General features: G+C 43.8%; 1 long non-coding RNA gene across 1 annotated transcript; it reads right to left on the bottom strand.

Moving 5' to 3' along the window:
- Positions 1-1,632: 1,632 nt before the first annotated feature.
- On the bottom strand, positions 1,633-11,538 carry LOC117530339. Its single transcript, XR_004566328.1, has 3 exons — positions 11,410-11,538; positions 9,956-9,957; positions 1,633-1,645 (listed from the first exon to the last, which is right to left on the bottom strand). It is a non-coding gene; the product is annotated as an uncharacterized LOC117530339 (long non-coding RNA).
- Between the last annotated feature and the right edge of the window lie 10,908 nt (positions 11,539-22,446).

The raw sequence follows: 22,446 nt of genomic DNA, 5'->3' as shown, positions 1-22,446 counted from the left end.
CTGGTTCCACAGGAGAGGAGCCTGAAAGCTGAAGGATCTGCCTCCCATTCTACTCTTACAAACCCTAGGAACAATAAGCCTGCAGTCTGAGAGCGAAGCGCTCTAATGGGGTAATATGGTACTACGAGGTCCCGATAAGATGGGACTGATATTCAAAACCTTATAAGTAAGAAGAAGAATTTTAAATTCTATTCTAGAATTTCAGGCTCCTCTCCTGTGGAACCAGCTCCCAATTCAGATCAGGGAGACAGACACCTCTACTTTTAAGATTAGGCTTAAACTTTCCTTTTGCTAAAGCTTATAGTTAGGGCTGGATCAGGTGACCCTGAAACCTCCCTTAGTTATGCTGCTATAGACGTAGACGCTGGGGGGTTCCCATGATGCACTGTTTCTTTCTCTTTTGCTCTGTATGCACCACTCTGCATTTAATCATTAGTGATCGATCTCTGCTCCCCTCCACAGCATGTCTTTTCCTGGTTCTCTCCCTCAGCCCAACCAGTCCCAGCAGAAGACTGCCCCTCCCTGAGCCTGGTTCTGCTGGAGGTTTCTTCCTGTTAAAAGGGAGTTTTCCTTCCCACTGTAGCCAAGTGCTTGCTCACAGGGGTCGTTTTGACCGTTGGTTTTACATAATTATTGTATGGCCTTGCCTTACAATATAAAGTGCCTTGGGGCAACTGTTTGTTGTGATTTGGCGCTATATAAAAAAATTGATTGATTGATTGATTGACTTTTGTGCAGATTCTCACAGACGCCGTGACGTCACACGTGACCTAATTTCTAGGCCCCTTTGTTTGGCGGAAACGTTAACACGTCCCCAAAATTAGTTGTTTCTCTACTTCCAATTTGTTTTTCTGATGACGTATCAGTACGAAGAGAATTTGCCACCTGAGCACAGAATCGATACAGAAAGAAGCAGGAGTTGGCAGGAATCCGAAAATACCCGTATAAGATTATTGCAGACGACTGGTTAGATGATCCTAAACAATGGCAGAGATGGATTACAAACACGTCTACACATACTCATCAAGAGTCTTCGTGAGTATTTGTTATATATATGTATACGAGGGTAGGCTGAAAAGTTCTAAGGCTCACCAAGAAGGAGAAATGCTATTTCAATAAAACTTGGCATGCATTAAGTTCAACTCTTCTGATGACTGTGTTTTTTTCTTCCAGGTTGTGAGGTAGTTTGTGGTTCATAGCCAAGTTTGAAAGTTCGTGGTAGAGGGAAACGGCAAAAATGGACAAAATCTGGCATCGCGGTGTGATTAGTACCTCCATAAGAAGGGCTAGCAGATGCTGTGGGAATATCCTGAGAGAATTGAACACATTCTGCATGAAGAACTTGGAATGTCAAAGGTGTCAGCTCGGTGGGTGCCACGTCTTCTGACGCCTGATCAGAAACGCACCAGGCTAGTCATGTCGAAGGCAAACTTGGCGCAATTTGAAGAGGATCCAGCCAATTACATGGAACGTTTTCTTACCCAGGATGAGTGTTGGATTCACCACTTTGAACCAGAGACAAAAAAAAAACATCAATGCAGTGGAACACCCAAGGTCACCACCTCCAAGAAGGCCAAGGTCATTTCGTCTGCGGGGAAGGTCACGTTTCAGTTTTCTGGGATGCCAAGGGCATTGTGTTTGTGGACTATCTTGAAAAGGGACAAACCATAATGGACAGTACTATTCTAACCTACTGAGACAGTTACGCGAGGCTAACAAAAGAAGCAACCAGGAAAACTGACGAAAGGGGTGCTGTTCCATCAAGACAATGCCCCAGCTCACAAGTCAACAGTGGCCACGGCCACTATCCACAAGTGTGGATTTGAACTGGTAGATCACCCACCATATTCTCATGACTTGGCACCCTCGGACTTTCATCTGTTCCCAAACCTGAAAAAAATCTTGGCTGGAAGCACTATCGGAGCAATGATGAGGTGATGGCTGCCGTTGAGGACTATTTGACTCTCAAGATGAAAGCTTCTATGCCAAGGGAATTGAACCACTCAAGCACCGCTGGAAGAAGTGTGTGGAGTTACAGGGAGACTATGTAGAAAAATAACCCTGATTTGTTCAATTTGTCAACTGCATCACAGTCAGCCTTAGAACTTTTCAGCCTACATAAGAATATATTAATAATTGTATCAGTTAGCCCCGGTCATGTGGCACTAACGATGGACACCGAAGCCAAAACAAAACAAGAAATCTGGATTATGTTGACTTTCGGAGACATCGTTCAACCGTCATCCAGCTTCATTTCTGTAGCTGGCGCTTTATCAGAATTTTCAAACTGTTGAAAAATGTGAACGGATCCTGACGACAACCTCAATTCATAAATATTAACACAAAGTACTTACGAGATGAAATGGGCAGAACACAGATAGCAGGACCAGACTTGGGATCCCATCGGTTTTTTTTTGTTGATACTCCTGTCGGTGTTTACAGCGGCCCATTGATTGCAGCGAGCCATTCTCGCGCCTGCATTTCTCCGATGCTATAATATAGAACTGCCGTTCTGGATAACTCTTGGTTGGCTGTACAACCCAGAATACAACAACTTTTGGGCATTTTTGTGCTGCTATCAATGTTGCTGAAGTTGTGCAATTCCCCCAAGCTAAGATGGCGCCTGGCTTCCGGCTAGGAGTTCCCAGATATCCGACTGCGAGAATTCAAGTCACTAACTGTGACTCCTGTCTTGTTGCGACAAAGAAACGAGAATCGTCCTCCATTCTGTTCACACAGCTCCAAACACTGTGCGCTCTCTGCTGAGTCAAGTTAGAACGATAGAGTCCAGCCGGAATTAATAACTTCAAAGCGAAACGCTGTTTAAATCAATTGACACCTCTTTCCAAATGTTGTAATACAAACAAACTGCAATCGATCAAAACGTTTTTCCTCCCAAAATGACATGTCCTGCACTGCCGTGCAGCATCCAAGCTCAGCTCAGAGGTATGGAGAGACATTCACGCCAAAATGTCTGAAAGGAAATGCTTTTGACAAAATCTACATTTTGTTTATTTTATTTATGTTCAGAGATCAAGGATACAGAGACCAATTTCATATTTATTTACTTTAAGACTCAATAATACAACGAAATCCTGTAAAGCCTACTTTTAGTACAAAATTCACAAGAGGTATCGATAAGGGAATTGGATTAATAAGCAGAATCGATAATGGCATCAATATCGATAAATTTTATCAATACCCATCCCTACTCCGGCTATACTAAAATACGAAAAGAACGAAATGGAGACTAATAATCACCAAATGGGGGTAAATGTAATGAAAAGACTGACTCCAAATACGATTAATATGATTCAATTAATTCATTTTATTTACTATTTTTAAGCGAAATGGGACTGATATAACGAAACTGGGGTTAAACGTAGCGAAATGGAGCAGACTGACTTATTGACTGAAGTTATTTGGAGTCAGTCTGGTTCAATCTGCTCCATTTCGTTACTTTTTACCCTCATTTCGCGATTATCAGTATCCAAACACCCTAAATTTGAAAATCTGCATTATGGCGCTGAGAATGTAACAATCTGGTGCAGCGCTAGTGTTGGGCGAAATGATGCGAGGCTCCGAAGGCTGTATCGAGCAAAAGGAGGCGTGTCAAATGAAGCCCTGCTTCGAGGCCTGTATCAAACCACGTGACTACAGCTAAACGAGGCCTCGTTTGCTGAAACCACGTGACTGCTTCGTTGAGCGAATCGATTCGCTGAAAAGCGCTCGAAAAATGCAGGAAACGTTTGGTGCTTGCCCAGTCCAGCGCGTGGAGGAGAGTGATTGACAGGTTCAATGCCTGCAGCTGGGATGCAATTTTATGGATTGTTTTAAATTGTTGATTATGGACTTAGCAGCCCCTCTCTCCCCAAAATAGTCTTTCATTGTTATAAATTATTATTTGAAACCACCCATTTAAAAAAATGACTAATATATGTCTCAAAACTAATATGTCTAGGGCCTTATTTGTTTAATTCACTAAGTTAACGAACAATATTATTCTTGGTTCATTAATTTATTGTTTCAAGTATTTATTTGCACAATTTAAGGTCAAACATCAAATTAGGGGGTCATCAGAGTAAATTCATCCTGTGCATTTCTTTCTCCACTTGATGGCAGTACAGCAAACCAAGCACTGCGTGAGGCCTCGAGACATGTATCGAAACGTTTGGTGAGAAGCCTCGAGTCTTGAATGGGGCTTCATTTGCCCATCACTATGCAGCGCCACGTTTTCATTGTGTAGACAGAAACCTGAATACAAACGTTTAGTGGACAAACCTGCTCTGGATCAGCGAACTTCAGGCTTGAAAACAGCATCCAGCACGTTGACTAGTTTCTTCTCTTCTTTAAATCCACTCGGTTCTTCTTGCTGCTCTGCGATCTGTTTGTTTCTACCAACTCAAATATCTCGGTATTAGCAGCAGTTAGCCGCTTTTTCAACAACCTTCTCAGCTCTTCCACCTTTTCGCGCTAACTTCACCTTTTCTTCTTCTTCCGGTTTAATGTCGACTTTTCTGCTTCTGGAGCTCTTCAAAAACATATTCAAGGATCACTGAGGGAAGTTTGATCTGTTCAGAGAAGAGTTTTCAGCGTCTTCAGCTGACTAGCTTTAGCCTCGAACGACAAAAGGAAATTTCTTCTTCGTTGGATTCTTCTTCTTCTATTAAGTTTTTGGCGGTTTCGAAACCAACATGATGCATTACTGCCACCAACTGTTGGGGTGTGGAGCATTAATGAAGTCTGATGTATGTTATATTAATGAGGAAATGTGGTTGATAAGGGAGGGGGAGAAAAAAGGTGGAGGAAATTACACTGTACTATATTCTGTTGAATAACTCTGTTCCCTTTAAATATGCTAATACGCCTCCAAGCTGGTGGGATGGGTGTAGAAAAAAAAAGTAACCCTTTGAGGGTTATGAGGGTAAAATGAAATGAAATGGAGCATACTGAAGCAGAATGACTCCAAATAATTACTTTTATTTAAGTTTTAGCTTTTGTTTTTATGAGATGAGCTCAGTTCATGTAGTTGGGGCAGGTGCTTAAATTGTTTGAAATTTGTCATTTTTCAGCCACGCGGAGGGATTTTTCTTGCCTCCATTGATTTCCTGTGTAAACTCATAAAGCAGCCATCAGTTTGGGAAAAAACCCACCATTCATAGACACAAAAGCCGATCCTGTCAGATCTCAGAAACTAAGCAGTGCGGGACCTGGTTAGTAATTGGATGGGAGACCTCTTTGGAACACCAGCGGCTGTGTGTGTTTCTCCAGGTAACACTGGAGTTGCGTCAGGAAGGGCATCCTGCATAAAACCTGTGCCAAATATCAATGCAGATCTGGTTGTATCTGCTGTGGCGACCCCAAACACTACATGAAGTAACGAGCTGCGTTTAACATCTCATGACCACCTCCTGATCGCCGATCGTATGGTCGAATGAAAATCAAACCTGTTTGATATTCTTGTGCCTGTGCAAACACCGCAGACCTTGTCTTGTAATTTTTTTTTAAACTTTGATGTTTCCCATGGAGCGTTTTTGTAAATTAAGTTTGAAAAAGCATCTGTTTACGTTTTGCTTCTGGAAACACGAGTCTGACGTGGTTTTTGAACGTACAATGTGTGTGAGAACATAAATCGGGTGCTCTGAACTTTTCCACCGTGCGGTTCTGTGGAACAGTGTCTGCCTAGTTTCAGTCTGAGCACTGCCATGAGCACTACTGGCCAGTAGATGGCAGTAGAGACCTTGAAAACTTGCCAAAACAAAATTCCAGATAATCTGTGTTGCTACTTGCTATGTTTAAGATGCATGGAATTTAATAACAGCAACACAAAACAACGTCTCTAAACCCAGAGATTATATTCATGAGAGTTGTAGGCACTAGAGTTTAATGCTGTTGTCCTGATCAGAGTGTCTCAATTGCATTCTCCTATTGTGAACGTGGGGTTAAAAAGAATGGTTTTTTTTTTTTTGGCCAGTTCTTCTTTGACTGCAGAGGATAAAGCGGTTTCTTCTAGAACCAGCTCTTCTCTGTTTGTATAGGGTAGAAGTACACATCTGTTCACCTTTGTTTACCACGTTAATGGTCTAAAAGTTATTGGACAAAAATTTATCGGAAAATAATTAGTCCGATAAATTCAAAGTTAATTTCAAAGTTATCTGAAAAGATAATCCAATAATAGAAAATTTATCTTTGAGAATTATCGGTTATTGGATTATCGGAAGTGTGCCCACCACTGGATCACTTACAGATCTCTTGTGTCTTTCATTGAATTTCTGAAGTTTTCCATTTTGTACATGATCTATCTGGTTCTTCACCTTCCTGTGAATGGTCTATTTGTGGGTTCAGTGTTCTTGTTATTATGACCTCATTCATATCACACATCTTGCAAAGTTTTCCTCATTGTCATTCAGTAATCCAGCCCATATCTACGCGTTAATATCCCCAGTTTCGACAGTATTCATGTGTGTAAAATTCATTTTTGACTTGTTCACCTGTGTCCTCTTTGGGTGTGTAAATATGTGTAACCATTCGCTTTATGTGCTTGGAAAAGAATCTTGCTTGAATTACTGTCTTGTTTATTGGGGTTCATTCGATTCAAGCTCCTGCTGCTCTTTCTGACATCAGTCACTCTGTCTCTGTGGCTGCTGTTGTCTCTTCCAGAATAAATAAAGGTTTCTCCAGCTGCAAGTTGTACTTCCCCTTTGTCCCGTCCAAAGTGTTCCACTCATGCTCATGATGTCTTTCTCCATCCTGCTACCTTCACTTGTTGCTTGTGCTGTGTTTCCACTTGTGCACGTGTACGTATGTCCCAGTTACTTTCATGATGGTCATTTCATGATGTGCATTAGGTGCTGTCAGGAAAGATGACTTTAAGCTTGCTTTCAGCTTGTTTTCATCTTGGAATATAATACGTGCCATGGAATTAATATACATGCTGTTGGATTAAATTGCACAGTGTTTGGTACCTTCCAGGAGTAAGTGAGGTCATGCCAGACTTTTCCATTGTAAATGGGAGGCCCACGGAATGAACTCGGTGGTGAAGACGAGGGAATATGTCTAAGAATGATTTTAACATGACAAGTATGATCAAATGGAGTATTAATGTGTTAAAATTAAGAGTTGATTAGAAAATGTATTTTACAAATAAGTGAAATGAATGATTATATGAGTTGTTTTTCATAAAGAGTGCAGAGTCAGAGAAAAAGAGGAAGTGAAGAAGATGTCGCAAGTAAGGCAAGAAAAGCTGATGTTAAACACTGATCAAATGATTAAGATGTTGGTAAAAATGAAATGAATAATAAGGAATGAGTGTTTGTATATGATCATATGAATTGTTTTTATGTAAAAGAGTTGAAATGATTGATGTGATTTTGAAGAAATGATTTAAAAGAATGAATTCTCGGAAAAGCTGAAGTGTTAACAGAAAAGAGGAACTTGAGAAATAAGTTACTGGTAGGGGCTGCGGAGATTTCCAGTAAAGCAGAAGGAGAAGGGAGGAGGTTTTGAGTCAACAGCGTCCCCATGGTAACCAAGATCATGTGAGGACGACTGGAGTCAAGAACATATATAACTTGTTGAAACACCAGAAAACGGGGTTATTCTTACAGGGAGAGGTGCTGTTGCCACTACTCCCCTGCTACGAGGAGATCACAAGACTTGACCATCTTGTGAGCAGCAATTGGAATAGTGGAGTGAGAGGACTGGAGCCATAAAAGATCATTTGAGAGAGATTTCAACTCCCACTCAGGCCGTCCAGTCACGGAGTAGCAGAACAATGGAGGATAACCACTGGCCTTAAGTCTGAGTGGGGAATGTTCAACGATTTCTCTCTCAAGGAATATCACAGCATACCAGAATGGATTAGATCAACTTTTGGTTGATTGAAGACGGAATAAATTCTTATGTTAATAGCTGATGAAGAGGAAATCAAGTTCATCGAGCTGGGGACCCTAACCTCAAAAACCTCCTTCCCTCACTCCTAGAAAAAATGGTTAAGAAGTCAATCCAGTCCCAGTCAAAGTAAGATCAGTCAGAATTATTGAATTAAACAAAAATCTCTGCCAATCATTATTCTAATTATACTTGAATTACTGTTGTGAAATTATCACCATATAACCTATTTTGATTATGTTATCGGCACTTGCAAAACCTGGAATAAAATTCCAAGCATGCAGTTAAAGTGTTAAGGCTCGGACATTGCATTATTGATGCTTCTTAAGGTGTAAAAGTTAAGTTTATTGGGTGTACAGCATCAAAAGGCTCTAAAAGGTAGTCTGGTTTTTTTAATGAAAATAACACATCCTGGGGACTCGCTGTACGAGTCACTAAATTTAAAATCTAGCAACATTCCAAGAGCCCTGATCCATAAGAGGAGAGCTGCCGTTAATGGGCGTGGCTGGTTCGTATCCTGGTTCCTGAGAAGGCTATTCGACCGGGGTGCGACATCAGCTTCAGCGGGGTGGACGTCCGGATGGAGGCAGTGAGCAGCTAGATGAAGTTCCTCGCCACCAGCTTGAACAGCCTTTGTGCAGCCCTGCTGGGTAATACCCGTGGAGACACGAAGGTTGGACCCCAGAGACGGAGAGCTGGTTTTACACAAACACTCATCAGAGGGTGAGCGTGTGTCGTGTATCTAAAAAGCGGGATCTGACAGTGCACCACTGATCTTTCTGGAACTATGTGTTTTTCTGTTTTGTTCTTTTTTTGGTACGTTGTTACAACCCCAATTCCAATGAAGTTGGGACGTTGTGTAAAATGTAAATAAAAACAGAATACAATGATTTACAAATCCTCTTCAGCCTATATTCAATTGAATACACCACAAAGACAAGATATTTAATGTTCAAACTGATAAGCTTTATTGTTTATGTGCAAATATTTGCTCATTTTGAAATGAATGCCTGCAACATGTTTCAAAAAAGCTGGGACAGTGGTATGTTTACCGCTGTGTTACATCACCTTTCCTTCGAACGACACCCAATAAGCGTTTGGGAACTGAGGACACTAATTGTTGAAGCTTTGTAGGTGGAATTCTTTCCCATTCTTGCTTGGTGTACCAATTCAGTTGTTCAGTCCGGGGTCTCCGTTGTCATATTTTGTGCTTCATAATGCGCCACACATTTTCAATGGGCGACAGGTCTGGACTGTAGGCAGGTCAGTCTAGTACCTGCATTCTTTTACTACAAAGCCACGCTGTTGTAAGACGTGCAGAATGTGGCTTGGCATTGTCTTGCTGAAATAACCAGGGACGTCCCTGAAAAAGACGTTGCTTGGATGGCAGCATGTGTTGCTCCAAAACCTGGATGTACCTTTCAGCATTGATGGTGCCATCACAGATGTGTAAGTTACCCATGCCATGGGCACTAACACACCCCCATACCATCACAGATGCTGGCTTTTGAACTTTGCACTGATAACAATCTGGATGGTCTTTTCCCTTTTTTGTCCAAAGGACACGACGTCCATGATTTCCAAAAACACTTTGAAATGTGGAGTCATCAGACCACAGCACACTTTTCCACTTTGCATCTGTCCATTTCAAATGAGCTTGGGCCCAGAGAAGGCGTTTCTGGATGTTGTTGATGTGTGGCTTTCGCTTTGCATGGTAGAGTTTGATGGTAGATGTAGCGATGAACTGTGCTAACTGACAATGGTTTTCTGAGGTGTTCCTGAGCCCATTAATATCCTTTACATAATGATGTCGATTTTTAATGCAGTGCTGCCTGAGGGATCGAAGGTCACGAGCATTCAATGTTGGTTTCTGGCTTTGCTGCTTACGTGTAGAAAGTTCTCCAGATTCACTGAATCTTCTGATTATATTATGGACTGTAGATGATGGAATCCCTAAATCCCTTGCAATTGAACGTTGAGAAACATTGTTCTTAAACTGCTGGACTATTTTTTTCATGTAGTTGTTCGCAAAGTGGTGATCCTCGCCCCATCTTTGCTTGTGAACGGCTGAGCCTTTTAGGGATGCTCCTTTTATACCCAATCATGACACTCGCCTGTTTCCAATCAGGTGTTCTTTGAGCATTCATCAACTTTCCCAGTCTTTTGTTGCCATGTCCCAGCTTTTTTGAAATGTGTTGTAGGCATCCATTTCAAAATGAGCAAATATTTGCACAAAAACAACAAAGTCTATCAGTTGAACATTAAATATCTTGTCTTTGTGGTTTATTCAATTGAATGTAGGTTGAAGAGGATTTGCAAATCATTGTGTTCTGTTTTTGTTCATATTTTACACAACGTCCCAACTTCATTGGAATTGGGGTTGTATTATTCCTATATAGCTGCTGTCCCAAATCTTTTTGGAATGTGTTACAGGGCCTAAATGCAGGAATGGATGTATGTTCAGGGATGAATGAATCAGAGATGAATGAATTTGTCCACCCAAAACATGAAATATCTTTGGTACATACAGTCTGCAATGCCATAGAAGTCAAAGTAAAAGTAAGAATCACTGCGGGTTGTGTGCGTGTGTTGGGTGGGGTGTGTGTGTGATCATGTGTGGCATGTGAAGGTGTTTGGTTTGACAGGAAGAACTTGCTGAGCTGGTACTGCAGTGTGTCTCCTGTCCCAAACAAACACAGTGCGTTTTGTTGCTCGATTGCTGTTCTTGTGCTGAATTTTTGGACGTTGTGTCTTACTGATTTGACAGGTTTGTCAGGGACGTCATGTTTTTAAATCTGTCTGTCTTTCACACGTTGGGTTACAGGATTATAGAGGAAAAAAATGTGAATTAGCATCTTTTCATTTTTGTGAAAATGTCTCTTTTAATGCTTAAACACTTATTGCCCTGTTTTAAAAAAGACTGTCTGATATCCTCCTGACGACCTTCCTGTTAGTCAGGAGGATATATGGAGCAATTTAAATCTCTGAACAACATAAAAGTTATTAAATGTCTTTCCTCCCTTGAATAAAGTCAGCGTCTGGGTCATGCAGGATGTTCTGTAGTCTTTCCTGAGTGTCTTGTACAAAATAACTCACAAACTGGTGACTAGATTTTCACCAAACTCTGTCACATTATTCATTGTGTCTGAGCAATTTGAATCATTTCGTGATGGGAGCACGAAAGAAAAACATGAGCCTGGGTTTGTGCACAAACACCCGTCACTGACACGAATGTTCAATTTGACAATTGCTGCTAATGTTATTAATATAATTTGTATAACATGGGGATCAGTTCATTCAACAACTTCAAAAAAGGGGTGTGGTTTCTCACTGTATTAATGAAGGTGGCCAGTGCGTACGGGTGTGTGTGTACAAAGCTGCAGAATATTTCATCCCGGTTCAGTTCATCCTGCAGCACCTGTTCTGTTTACCAAAAGTGACCCACGAGGCGGCTCACATTCCACTCTCGGCTCCAAGCCAGTGAGCCGGGCTTCTTACCCATTTAAAGTTTGAAAATACGTTGAGATCATTTCGGCCCCAAGGCCTCTAGTCATTCGCTTTACCAGATAAAACTGTGAGCGGGAAGCGCCGGCTATCTTGAGGGAAACTTCAGAGGGAAGCAGTTACTAGATGGTTTGATTAGTCTTTTGCCCCTATACTGAGGTCGGACGGCTGATTTGCATGTCAGGACCACTGCAGGACTCCACCAGAGTTCCTCTGGCGTTGCCCTGCCCAGGCATAGTTCAACATTTTTTGGGTCCTATCAGGGGCGGTCCTGGAGGCGGGCCGAGGCTGGGGCGGCATGGGGGGGGGGGCACAAGCATGCTAAAAAAAACGGTCAAAAAAAAAAAAAAAAACGGGGTTGGGGGGGGGTTGTCCTGACGGGGGAGTTCATGGTTACGTTACGGCAGAGCCCCCCCATCTCACCTCTCGCGTTAGTTGAGCAATGCTGCACAGTGCAGAGTTTGTGCAGGGGGAGGGGGGAATCATTCAATATTTGGACGAGGAGGTGGTCGAAACGGAGTAAGACATAATCATGGATAGGAAACGATCAAAGCCATCAGGTGCCCAATTTCGAAAGAAAAAGAAAGAAGAAAAGGAGAAATGAGCAAAGGAAAAAGGTATGTATTGATTTACGTATTCCCCAGCTTCACGGTGCTTTAAACAGTGTGGACGCTGAGCGACCACAGAGTTTAATAGCGAAGCAAATACTGCAGCGAAACGAGACGAGTCATTGGAAATGCTGGGCTTTGTCCCGCCCATCGGACGCTCAGTGTCTGGGGGTCTATGGGGCAGTGGCTGGCCTCGGCTGGCCCGGACGCTCAGCTTCTGCATGATGATTGGATGGTCTGTCTGAGGTTGAATCCCTTTTTGATCTTTTAATGTAAACATCCGTGGGAGCATTTTAAATTTTCATTCTGTTCCGAGTTGAACCGGAGACTTTTCAAATCCTCTTAGCGGCATTTTTGCTGATTACAGTAAGTTATTGCACTGATGGAACTGATAAAGTAGAAATGTACATCAGCATTTGTTTTAAATTTCACAAATTGTAATTCACGTCCTTGTCTTCCACAATTGACTATTGCAGTGTTTTTGGATTTTCTGGATTGCTATAAAAGTGTAGGATGTCTACAGATGGTACAGAATTATTGTTCCTCGAGTTTTGATGAAAACCAGGAGGTTTGATCACAGACATTCTGGCTTCCCTTCACTGACTCGAAGACTATATTTCAAGATTTTATTAGACATTTCAGGCTCTAAACGGTCATGAACTCAACTATCTTGCTGAACTTGTTCAGCCTTATGTGCCTCCTCTGCCCTGTGGTCCTTGGATCCAGACTTGCTCTGTGTCTCAAGGGTTAAAAAGAAGTCAGCAGGCTTCAGAGCCTTTTTTGCCGTGGTCGTATCTTGTGGAACAGGCTGCGTGTTGGCATTTGAAATGTGACTTTAAGACTATTTTTAAAACACATTTTCTGTAATTAGTTTGAAAGTTTTTCATCTTTTATTTTTTCTTGTTGCATCTAATTCTTTTCTGTTTTGTTTTAATTTTGGGATATGGGCATCTTTGTTTCATGTTCTTGCAGCTATGTTCAGCACTTTGAGTTTTTTCCTTCAATTAAAATGCTTTACAAATGTATTATATTATTATTTAGGGCAGCACGGTGGATTAGTGCTTCGCACTGTTGCCTCAGCAAGAAGGTCATGGGATCGATTCCCCCCTGTGGCCTTTCTGTGTGGAGTTTGCATGTTCTCCCTGTTTGTGTGGGTTCTCTCCGGGTGCTGCAGCTTCCTCCCACATCCAAAGACCTGCATGTTTGGTGAACTGAAAACTTTAAATTGACCCTTGGTGTGTGTGTGTATGTGAGAATGTGTTTGTCTATATGTGGCCCTGCGACAGATCGTTGTCCTGTCCAGGGTGTACCCTGCCTCACGCTCCATGACAGCTGAAATGGGCTCCGACCCCTTGTGACCCTTAATTGGAGTAAGCGGTACAGAAGATGGATTTACTACTTACATGGCACTCGAACAAGAAGTCAGAAGTCATCAAATATGATATGAACACATCTATAGTGACGTTATGAGAACTACAGTCCACACTCCCAATGCTGCCCATTAAACGTGAACGTCCCTTCATGGACAGCGACATGACGCCTCCTAACCAGGCAAAATATTGACGAAGTTGGCAGATGTTAATCCATTTTCAATGGGGATTCACGACTGAACACACACAGAAAAACACTCGCAAAATATGTGTTAAAATGCCATTCTGACCTGGATATCGAACCAGTAAAATTAACATTAAATCATGTGAGGAAAGTATTAAACTTACTCTGACACCCACACATTCTGAAATATTAGTGTTGAAAGTTACACAGATCTGATCTGTTCCAAGCTGCTGAGCTGCTGCTGTGTGACAGGCACAGCGCGACTCCTAAGACCATTACGATACATTTATCTATATTTTTACACAATTATCCTTTATTGACCGAGTTTCATTCATGAAGTCAGTGGTGGTGTGTGTGTGTGCACAATTCTGTGTGTGGGAGTGACCGTAAGTGGCACAGTCATTATAATCTCCGAGCAGCGTCTCATTATTTTAATGTGTGTAAAAAATAAATAAATAATAAAAAATCGTAGGTCTTGAACAATTTTAATCACTAACTAACTAGACATCTGTCTGGCAGGAGAAAATATCAACTTGACATAAGAAGAGTTAATGGTCCATGTCCACAGACGACACAGGCACGGGCAGGAAACATACACCTGTTTATCAACCAAATGTCACAGACAAAGTGACAAGAAGAACCAAACCATGTACTTATGGAAGGAAATATTGTCTCCCTTCTTCCTCCGTTTGTGGCTTTGCCAACATGTGCAGCTTTCCAGCATATAAGCGAAGTGCACATCTCGGGCAGCATGGTGCATTATGGGTAGGATAAATTTTTGACTACCAATCCACAAGCTATGACGGCGGAAAGCAGTGAGGAGTGCTGTGATTTGGATCATTTCAACTGCTGGAAAGTTGACGATTTAAAGCGTTTTTGTAAGCTCCGCGGACTGCCTGTTACAACCAGGACTACGTACGGCAGTGGACAGAAATGGAAAGAAGAGCTGGCTGCCTTTGCGTACGCTGCATCGGTACAGAAACTACCATTGATGCCGACGAAGGAGGAAGAGCGCGCTGCTGTCGAAAATGACCAGTCCTTGTTGATAGTTGGAGACAAACAAATTTCTAACCCCTTGAAGGCAACTGACAGATGGTTAGACGAAGTCCAGAGTCTGAAACTGTGGATATTGCAGAATATTTGCTAAGCAGGGATGAGCAATTGCTACTCCGTCGGCTTCGTAAGGACTACAGGGAAGGTCTGTCTCATATATAACCTCTTTGGTGTCACGTACAATGGTATGTGCATGCAGTTTGTTTATAGAACATGTCAATATTACAATATTACGCACCACGTCATTCATGGCGTGACATTACAGTCATAAGCCGATGCACGAAAACAGCGGCATCAGCCACATTATAATTCGGCACAGTTTCAGGATACTGACAAAATAAATGTGTGCAAGAAACTTGCAATTTTAGTCCATCTTTTACGTCCGTCTGGATCTTTCTTTTCTGTGGGGAAATTGTGTAGAATGAATGAAGGTTTACGACCACATTTCTTCTTCTTTCCGTCTTTGTGTGGACTCGGTGTAGCTTTGCAATCGTGTTTTCAGCCAACTTTTAAGCCTATAAATTTCGTTCGAGCATTTGAAAACAGCACAATGTGCCCCTGTCATTATTGTATGCGTCGCTTAAGGCTTAAAGTCTTTGAAACAATCCCTGTAAGCCTTAACTTTATAGTCCGCTAATGCTACTGTATACGAAATTCAATGGGAGTGGTGTGAGTTTGGTAGTTGGGATTTTTGCCCCCGTTTGACCCACGCATGCGCAGATGCGTTGCACACTTTGCTTATTCCACCTGTTTCTTGACGAGACTAAGTGAAATTCTATGAGCAGTGCTCAGTAAATTGCTCGTAATTACAAAGGCGACCACACCTCCTTGCCAGGACACGGCTCAGTGCGAGTGCAGACTCTAGTGCTCATATATAACCTCTTTGGCTCCAACATTATGATTTGCTACAATTTACTCTTTGTATAGGGGGAAAATGACACTATTGAAAATGCCAGTTAAAAACAGTCTAAACCCAAATGTTTATTCATCGTCTACAAGCAGACTGAAAAATTTTTCACCTTTGAATGTCTTTTCAATGTAAAAAATACTAACTGGGTAAATGGCCCGGCTCTTTGTTGAATCAATCCTGAACAAAGGGCTCAGAAGCAATGCTTTAAATTCAGAAAAGGCCATTTATTTGAGTCCCATGCAAAGTCAGAACGGATCTCAACTCTTACTGAACGTAGCTCACGTGGGAAATGGTTCAGAAAAAACCACAAACACACAGTGGCACACTGGAACACACAAAAACAGGACTCTGCGGTTGATTGTTTGGCCTATTTTTCAGTATCCAGCCTGTTGACTCACTGCAGTGCCATCCTGTTGTTGTGTCTTCTCATGCAGATGAGAGAAATGTAGACTGGTTGATAGTTAAGGCCCCCTGACACAAGCATGACTTTGACTCACACACTAGCTTGACTTGTGCCGTGTTGGAGAGTAAACTCATCTTTAACACGTGCAGACTAAACGTGAGAGGAGCGTCGGTGCGTGCTATTGCACACAGTGAATTTTGAAATGTTCAAAAAAATCTTTCACGCACCAATGTCGTGCTATGTGGCGTGATCTAATCGCCAACATGACGTGCAGCTCGTCAAGTTGAGCAAAAAAGAACTGAACAGAGTGAGTGGTGATGCCAGACGATCGCATCAGCGCGCAGCTCGTCTGAACGATTATAACAAGAAGTTAAATCTGTTATAAACATGCTTTAACAGCTGCACACAAGAAGGAAAGAACACACAACTGTTTTATCAAGCTATGACAATGTAAACATGGCAATTAATTACCTTTTTAGACAGCTTGCAATGCTTTCTCCAGGCAGTTAGGCGTGTGCATGAACGGCTCCGGCTGCAGCCTCCACTGCGATTCAGTAAACAGTTTTCAGTGGCCAATTTGAAGAAAATAAATGATTAATCCACCACGAAATAATTATTTATATATGCAGCATCCAGCGCAGAGCACGTGGCAGGCGCTAGAAGAAAGAACGGCGTCCAACTGGGAACACAGTAGGTGGGGTCATCACAACAACAGGCGTGCTGATGCGTGAGGTTTTTTTTTTCTTCCCCTGTCTGCATATATAGTAATGGAAAATGCCACACTGGCAGAACCATTTATGAACATTAATACCCATATGAGGTCTGTTAGAAAAGTATCCGACCTTTTTATTTTTTTCAAAAACCATATGGATTTGAATCACGTGTGATTGCATCAGCCAAGCTTGAACCTTCGTGCGCATGCGTGAGTTTTTTCACGCCTGTCGGTTGCGTCATTCGCCTGTGAGCAGGCTTTGTGTGAGCAGTGGTCCACCCCTCTCGTCGGATTTTTATTACGAATAAATGTCTGAACAATTTAGAGCTTTGCTGCATCAATTTTTTCCAGAAACTGTGAGAGACCTCCAGGTGGTAACCATTCGGAAAATTCAAATGGCTTTGAGGGACGATTTATGGGGATTACACAGATTAAGGAGTGCTCCAGCCGGTTTAAAGACCGCCCACAGCTGCTGAGAGCGCGCCACGCTCCGAGCGCCGATCGACAGGCTCAAACAATCAGATCATTTCCAACGTGAAGGCTTTGTTGATCCGGGACGTCTGACTTACACAAAAATGGCAGGAGACGTGGACATCAGTACTTTTCGGCACATTACACTGTTACAGGAGTTTTTTTCATGGAAAGAAAAGCGGACGGATGCGCCACCGTGCCGCTCATGGCGCAGCACAAAACCACCTCCGTGTTGGTCTCACAGGACGGCTTTGAGATGGCTTTCAGACGGCTGTCGTTGGGTTCTCAGTCGTGTGACTAACTGAGAAATTGTGGATGAGCCTGGACATGCCAGAACATGTCCTGTGAGGCTTATCACAGCGTTGCTTTGCGCCATGCGGCTCCACCGCGATGCGCGGAATTCCTCCGCACGTCTGTCTCAATGTGCCGAAAAAGTGCTGATGTCCACGTCTTCCGCAATTCCTGCGCTAGTCAGAGGACGTCCCGGATAAACACAGCATCCAGTTTGGAAATGAACGGCACATTCCACTGTTACAGAAGTTTTTGTCATGGAAAGAGGAGCGTGTCACGGCGGTGCGGCATGGCGCAAAGCAACGCCGTGATGAAGCCTCACAGGCATGTTTGGCATGTCCAGGCTCATCCACATTTCTCAGTTAGTCACACGACTGAAAACCCACCGACAGCCGTCTGAAAGCCATCGCAAAGCCGTCCTGTGAGACCAACATGGAGGTGGTTTGTGCCGCCCATGAGCGGCACGGTGGTGCATCCGTCTGCTTTTCTTTCCATGAAAAAAAACTCCTGTAACAGTGGAATGTGCCAAAAAAAGTACTGATGTCCACGCTCCTGCCATTTTTGTGTAAGTCAGACGACGTCCCGGATCAACAAAGCCTTCACGTTGGAAATGATCTGGTTGTTTCAGCCTGTCGATCGGCGCTTGGAGCGTGGCACGCTCTCATTTGCTGTGGGCGGTCATTAAAACCGGCTGGAGCACTCCTTAATCTTGTAATCCCCATAAAATTGTCCCTCAAAGCCAGCTGAATTTTCCGAATGGGTTACCACCTAGAGGTCTCTCACAGTTTCTGGAAAAAATTGATGCAGCAAAGCTCCAAATTTTTCAGACATTTATTCGCAATAAAAATCTGACGAGAGGGGTGGACCACTGCTCCAACAAAGCCTGCTCACAGGCGAATGACGCAACCAACAGGCGTGAAAAAAACTAGCGCATAGCGCACGAAGGTTCAAGCTTGGCTGATGCAATCACACGTGAGTCAAATCCTATGGTTTTTGAAAAAAATAAAAAGGTCGGATACTTTTCTAACAGACCACGTATATGCAATTTATTTCTTGCAAGACAGAGGTATGTAGTGCATAAGTGAATGTGGTGTGTGTGTGACCCCACATCCACCCTTCCCAATCAGCCTATAACTCCTACTCAAAGCCAACCGACAACTTCTATCAGGAAGGGCCGACCACCAAAACAACACAAAGACAGACAAGAACAAGAGACAAGTGTGAAGACAATAACGTGATGTGAGACACCGAGGAGACGGGAACCTAACCATACAACATACCATGACAAACAACCACACATGAACAAACACTGACAGCAACAGTGTGTTGTCTAATTAGTGAGCATTCATACCCTAATTGAGAACACCGTAGCGTTAATCCCCTTAAGAGCATCCAAAAACCGAACTGTGGTGACGGCCACAAACACGCAACCATCCACACACAGAGAACCAGATCACAGCTAAATATCCGATCACTACTGTGGCTGTGGGTTGGGCCAAGACAAGAGTACAGAACCTTACCATATGACACAGACCACTCTGGCACATCAGAAGCCATGCGCCCGACCGCGAGCAATGACGGAAGTGGGTCCAGATGCAGGTCCCCAGGAGAAAAGGGCAGCAGAAGGGCACAGAGGCCAGAAAAGGTAGCCCCCAGAGCCACCGGGCAGCACAGCAAACCAACAGGGGAGCGGCCTGACGGCGCCGGAACGCACCCCTGACACCACCCCTCCCCACGGCACAGGGAGCTGCCCCATACCCAAGGGAAGCACACAGGGCACCGGCCCACCAATAGGGGGAGCCCCAGAACCACGCCACCAGGGCCACGGCCCCCGGGGGCGGGAGCGAGCGGCGGCAAGGACGGGGGGCAAAGGAGCCACCGCAACAGAATCCAAAGCACAAGGTAGGGACCACCGAGCCATACGAAGGCGGGGCCCAGCCCCCAGACAAGAGGCGAGGCCCAACACCGGGGCCAGGAAGAGCACAAGGCCCCCCAGGCAGCCAGCAGGGCCCCCCAAACCCCCCACCTCGGATCCCACCCAAACACCAAAGCCCATGATCAGGAGACCGCCCTAGTGAGAGCGGGGCCCATTCCGCGGAGACCACGGCCCCCATCCCCCCAGAGCCGCCAACCCCCCCAGTGCCAACACCCACCCCACAACAGGCCACGGGACCCACAGGCCCAGAGCAGGGTCACGGGACCACGGCAGAACCGGTGAGGCAGACCCCCTACCCCTGAGCCCCAGACTCCACACAGCCACCCCCAACCCCACATGCCACACTCATCCTACCTACCAACCCCACCATAGTTTTACAATTAATCTCCCTTGCTGTGTACGACCCCCTAAGTGTGCAAAGATAAGTGTTGCATTAAAAGCAGGGCAAGAGACGGCAGGTAGCAGACTGCCGTGGGTGGCCACGGCCACCGCTGTGCCACAGCCGCCTGAAACCCCCACCGCCTAGTGACCCCGACTCTAAATTGGTGAAGGTGTTTACTAAACGTGTAGAAGTAAGGTGTGTGCATTAAAACTGCAAGGCAGGATTACGGATGGAGATCGCAGTGGAAGGCTGCAGTGCACAGCTGCGCCACAGACTGCCCTGCAACCCATCCCCAACACCATACCGCAAATCTAGTGAACCCTTGCTGAGGATGGGTGGGATCCACAGGCCGGTAATCATTCAGTCAGGTGACGTTGGCCTTTTTAGGTACAGGAATAATTGCGGCTGCTAGATAGCAGCATCTGGACTGTTGGAATCCAGCTAGGTTTCTGTAAATATCCTGCAGCAGCAGCTGGTTTTATCCCTCTGGGCTGCCAGTCGTAGCCTGATTTTGTCCATCGTATTATGGATTGAGCGGGCATTTGAGAGAAGGATGGAAGGCAGAGGGGGCCTATTGGGTTAGCATTCAGCCTGGCCTGCACACTTCCCCGCTTGCCTCTCGATCGCCGCCACGCGTAGCACCTTCCCCGTCTCACATTGGAGTCTGATGCTCTGATGATCTCTGGAGGTATTAACATTGTCCGTGAATGAAAGTGTCCTCGGTGCTGAGTGCGAGTAGATCGGCACGACTGTACTGTAGACACTGTCAGATCGAAGTAGAAAAGAATGCACAAGAAGTATGAGAGAGCTCAGGGCTGCTGCGTCTATGCGCGCCACCATCTTTCTTTAGTAACTTGTCCAGAATTAGATTGGTTAAAATTTTAATCAGATAATGAAAACATTAGCTTTGATGATTAGCAGAACTGTGCCCACCACTGTGTGGGCCCCCCTTCTTGCTCAATTTATATTCTGCAGCCAGTAACAGTAACAACAGTAACAGTAATGACCTCATGTTGTTTAATCAATTAACCCCCCCCACCCCCACTTCTTGCTTGATTTATATTCTGCTTCTAGCCACAGTAACAATGAATTTAATCTTTGTGTTATCTATTGTTTACTTATGTGTTCTGAGGAGGTCAGTATTATCGTACCTCTGGTGGGATCCAGAAGCATCCATCTTTGGATTTCTCCAGCTCAGGGACTTGCACCTGGTCAATATCGGCTATTGATAATTCGTTTTCACACCAACTGATGTCCTGCTACCTGCAGGGATTAGTTCCACTAATTCAACCAAATCTTGTTCCCCTAACGTGTATATCAGTCCGACAGAGAAGTTTTACATGCACAGAAAACACACTCATTGACCTGAAAATCTCCAACATAGTTAAAAATGACTCAATTTCTAACACTGAGGAAATATCTTATCCTTCTTCTCTTACTGACTGGCAACGAAAACCCTAACCCAGGCCCCTCGCCCTCCCTGAAAATTGACACCCCTGATCATTTCAGAGCCAGATCAGCCTTGGCATCCTTCATTTCAATGTCAGGAGTCTACTCCCTAAGATTTATCTAGCACGAATCTGGGTACAAACAATGGAAGTCGATATCCTCATATTGTCCAAGACATGGATGAGTAATCAATCTAGAATTCCAACGTTGCTATCAACAGCTACAATGTTTTCATTGTGATCGTCCCAGGGAAGGCGGAGGTGTCGCCATTTATGTAAAGAACAGGACTAATGTGAACTCTCTTCTCCTCTGTTTTGATTATCAAACAATTTGAACTTCTGGCATTGAAACATGAACTCCAGCATAGACAGTCCCTCACAGTCATGGGGCTGTTCCAGGCTCCCCTAAGCCTGCTGTGAGGCTCTAAGCTCAGGGCTAAACCCTGGTGAGCTTGTGTTAGTGGGGGACCTAAACCTTGACTGGTTGTCTTCACCTCAGACTGCCTAAAATCTGTGATTCACTGAATCTAATCAGTTGGTCGTCAGCTCTGTAACAAAAGCACCTTCCTAATTAAGATGGCTAAATCTGAATGTTTTTTTAATCCAAAATCTATAAACATTAAAGACCCCCAAAAACATCTGGAAGGTTGTGAGATCTACTTCTGGTGTCACGTCTTGTGACACCCCCCCCAAATAACACTTCTTTTGAGATTATTGGCAGCTTGCAACCAACATGGCGCACTACCGCCACGACTGTTTGGGTGTGGAACTGAATGAATGGATTCTGGCATACATGAAAAGAACTCAGAAACGTTCACCATGTTAGTAAAAACCCGGATGTCTGAGAATTTCTAGAAAAATTTCATCACTGAGATTTTATATATATATATGTGTGTGTGTGTATATATTAGCTTCCGATAACTTTTAGACCGCTAACATTTTTGCAGGCATAGTGAATAAAGCTGCAGTTAAAAACATTTGTAAAGTCTGAAATCATAGTGCCTGCCTGTTACATGTTTTGTAGCAGACAAATAGCTGAGTGGTAGAGTTCAATTTTGAAGGTTTTAGCATTTACAGTGTAGCGCATGGCCTCGATTCGCCCTAATTAATAAATACATTAATGCTGTCTCAACAAAAACCTGAGGTTTGAACTGAGGACAGAAACTGTGTTTTCCACTCTCAATGGAGAAATTCCTGTTGCCCATCTCGATGATAAGCTTTGGACACCTCCCCCCGAGGGCCCCACTCTCGCCACAGCAACAGGCCTGTAACTCAAATTTCTTC

This window comes from Thalassophryne amazonica, chromosome 18, assembly GCF_902500255.1.
Source record: "Thalassophryne amazonica chromosome 18, fThaAma1.1, whole genome shotgun sequence".
In the NCBI taxonomy this organism is placed as follows: domain Eukaryota; kingdom Metazoa; phylum Chordata; class Actinopteri; order Batrachoidiformes; family Batrachoididae; genus Thalassophryne; species Thalassophryne amazonica.
Note: the sequence above shows the minus strand (reverse complement) of the source record. Positions and strands in the feature narration are given on the sequence as shown.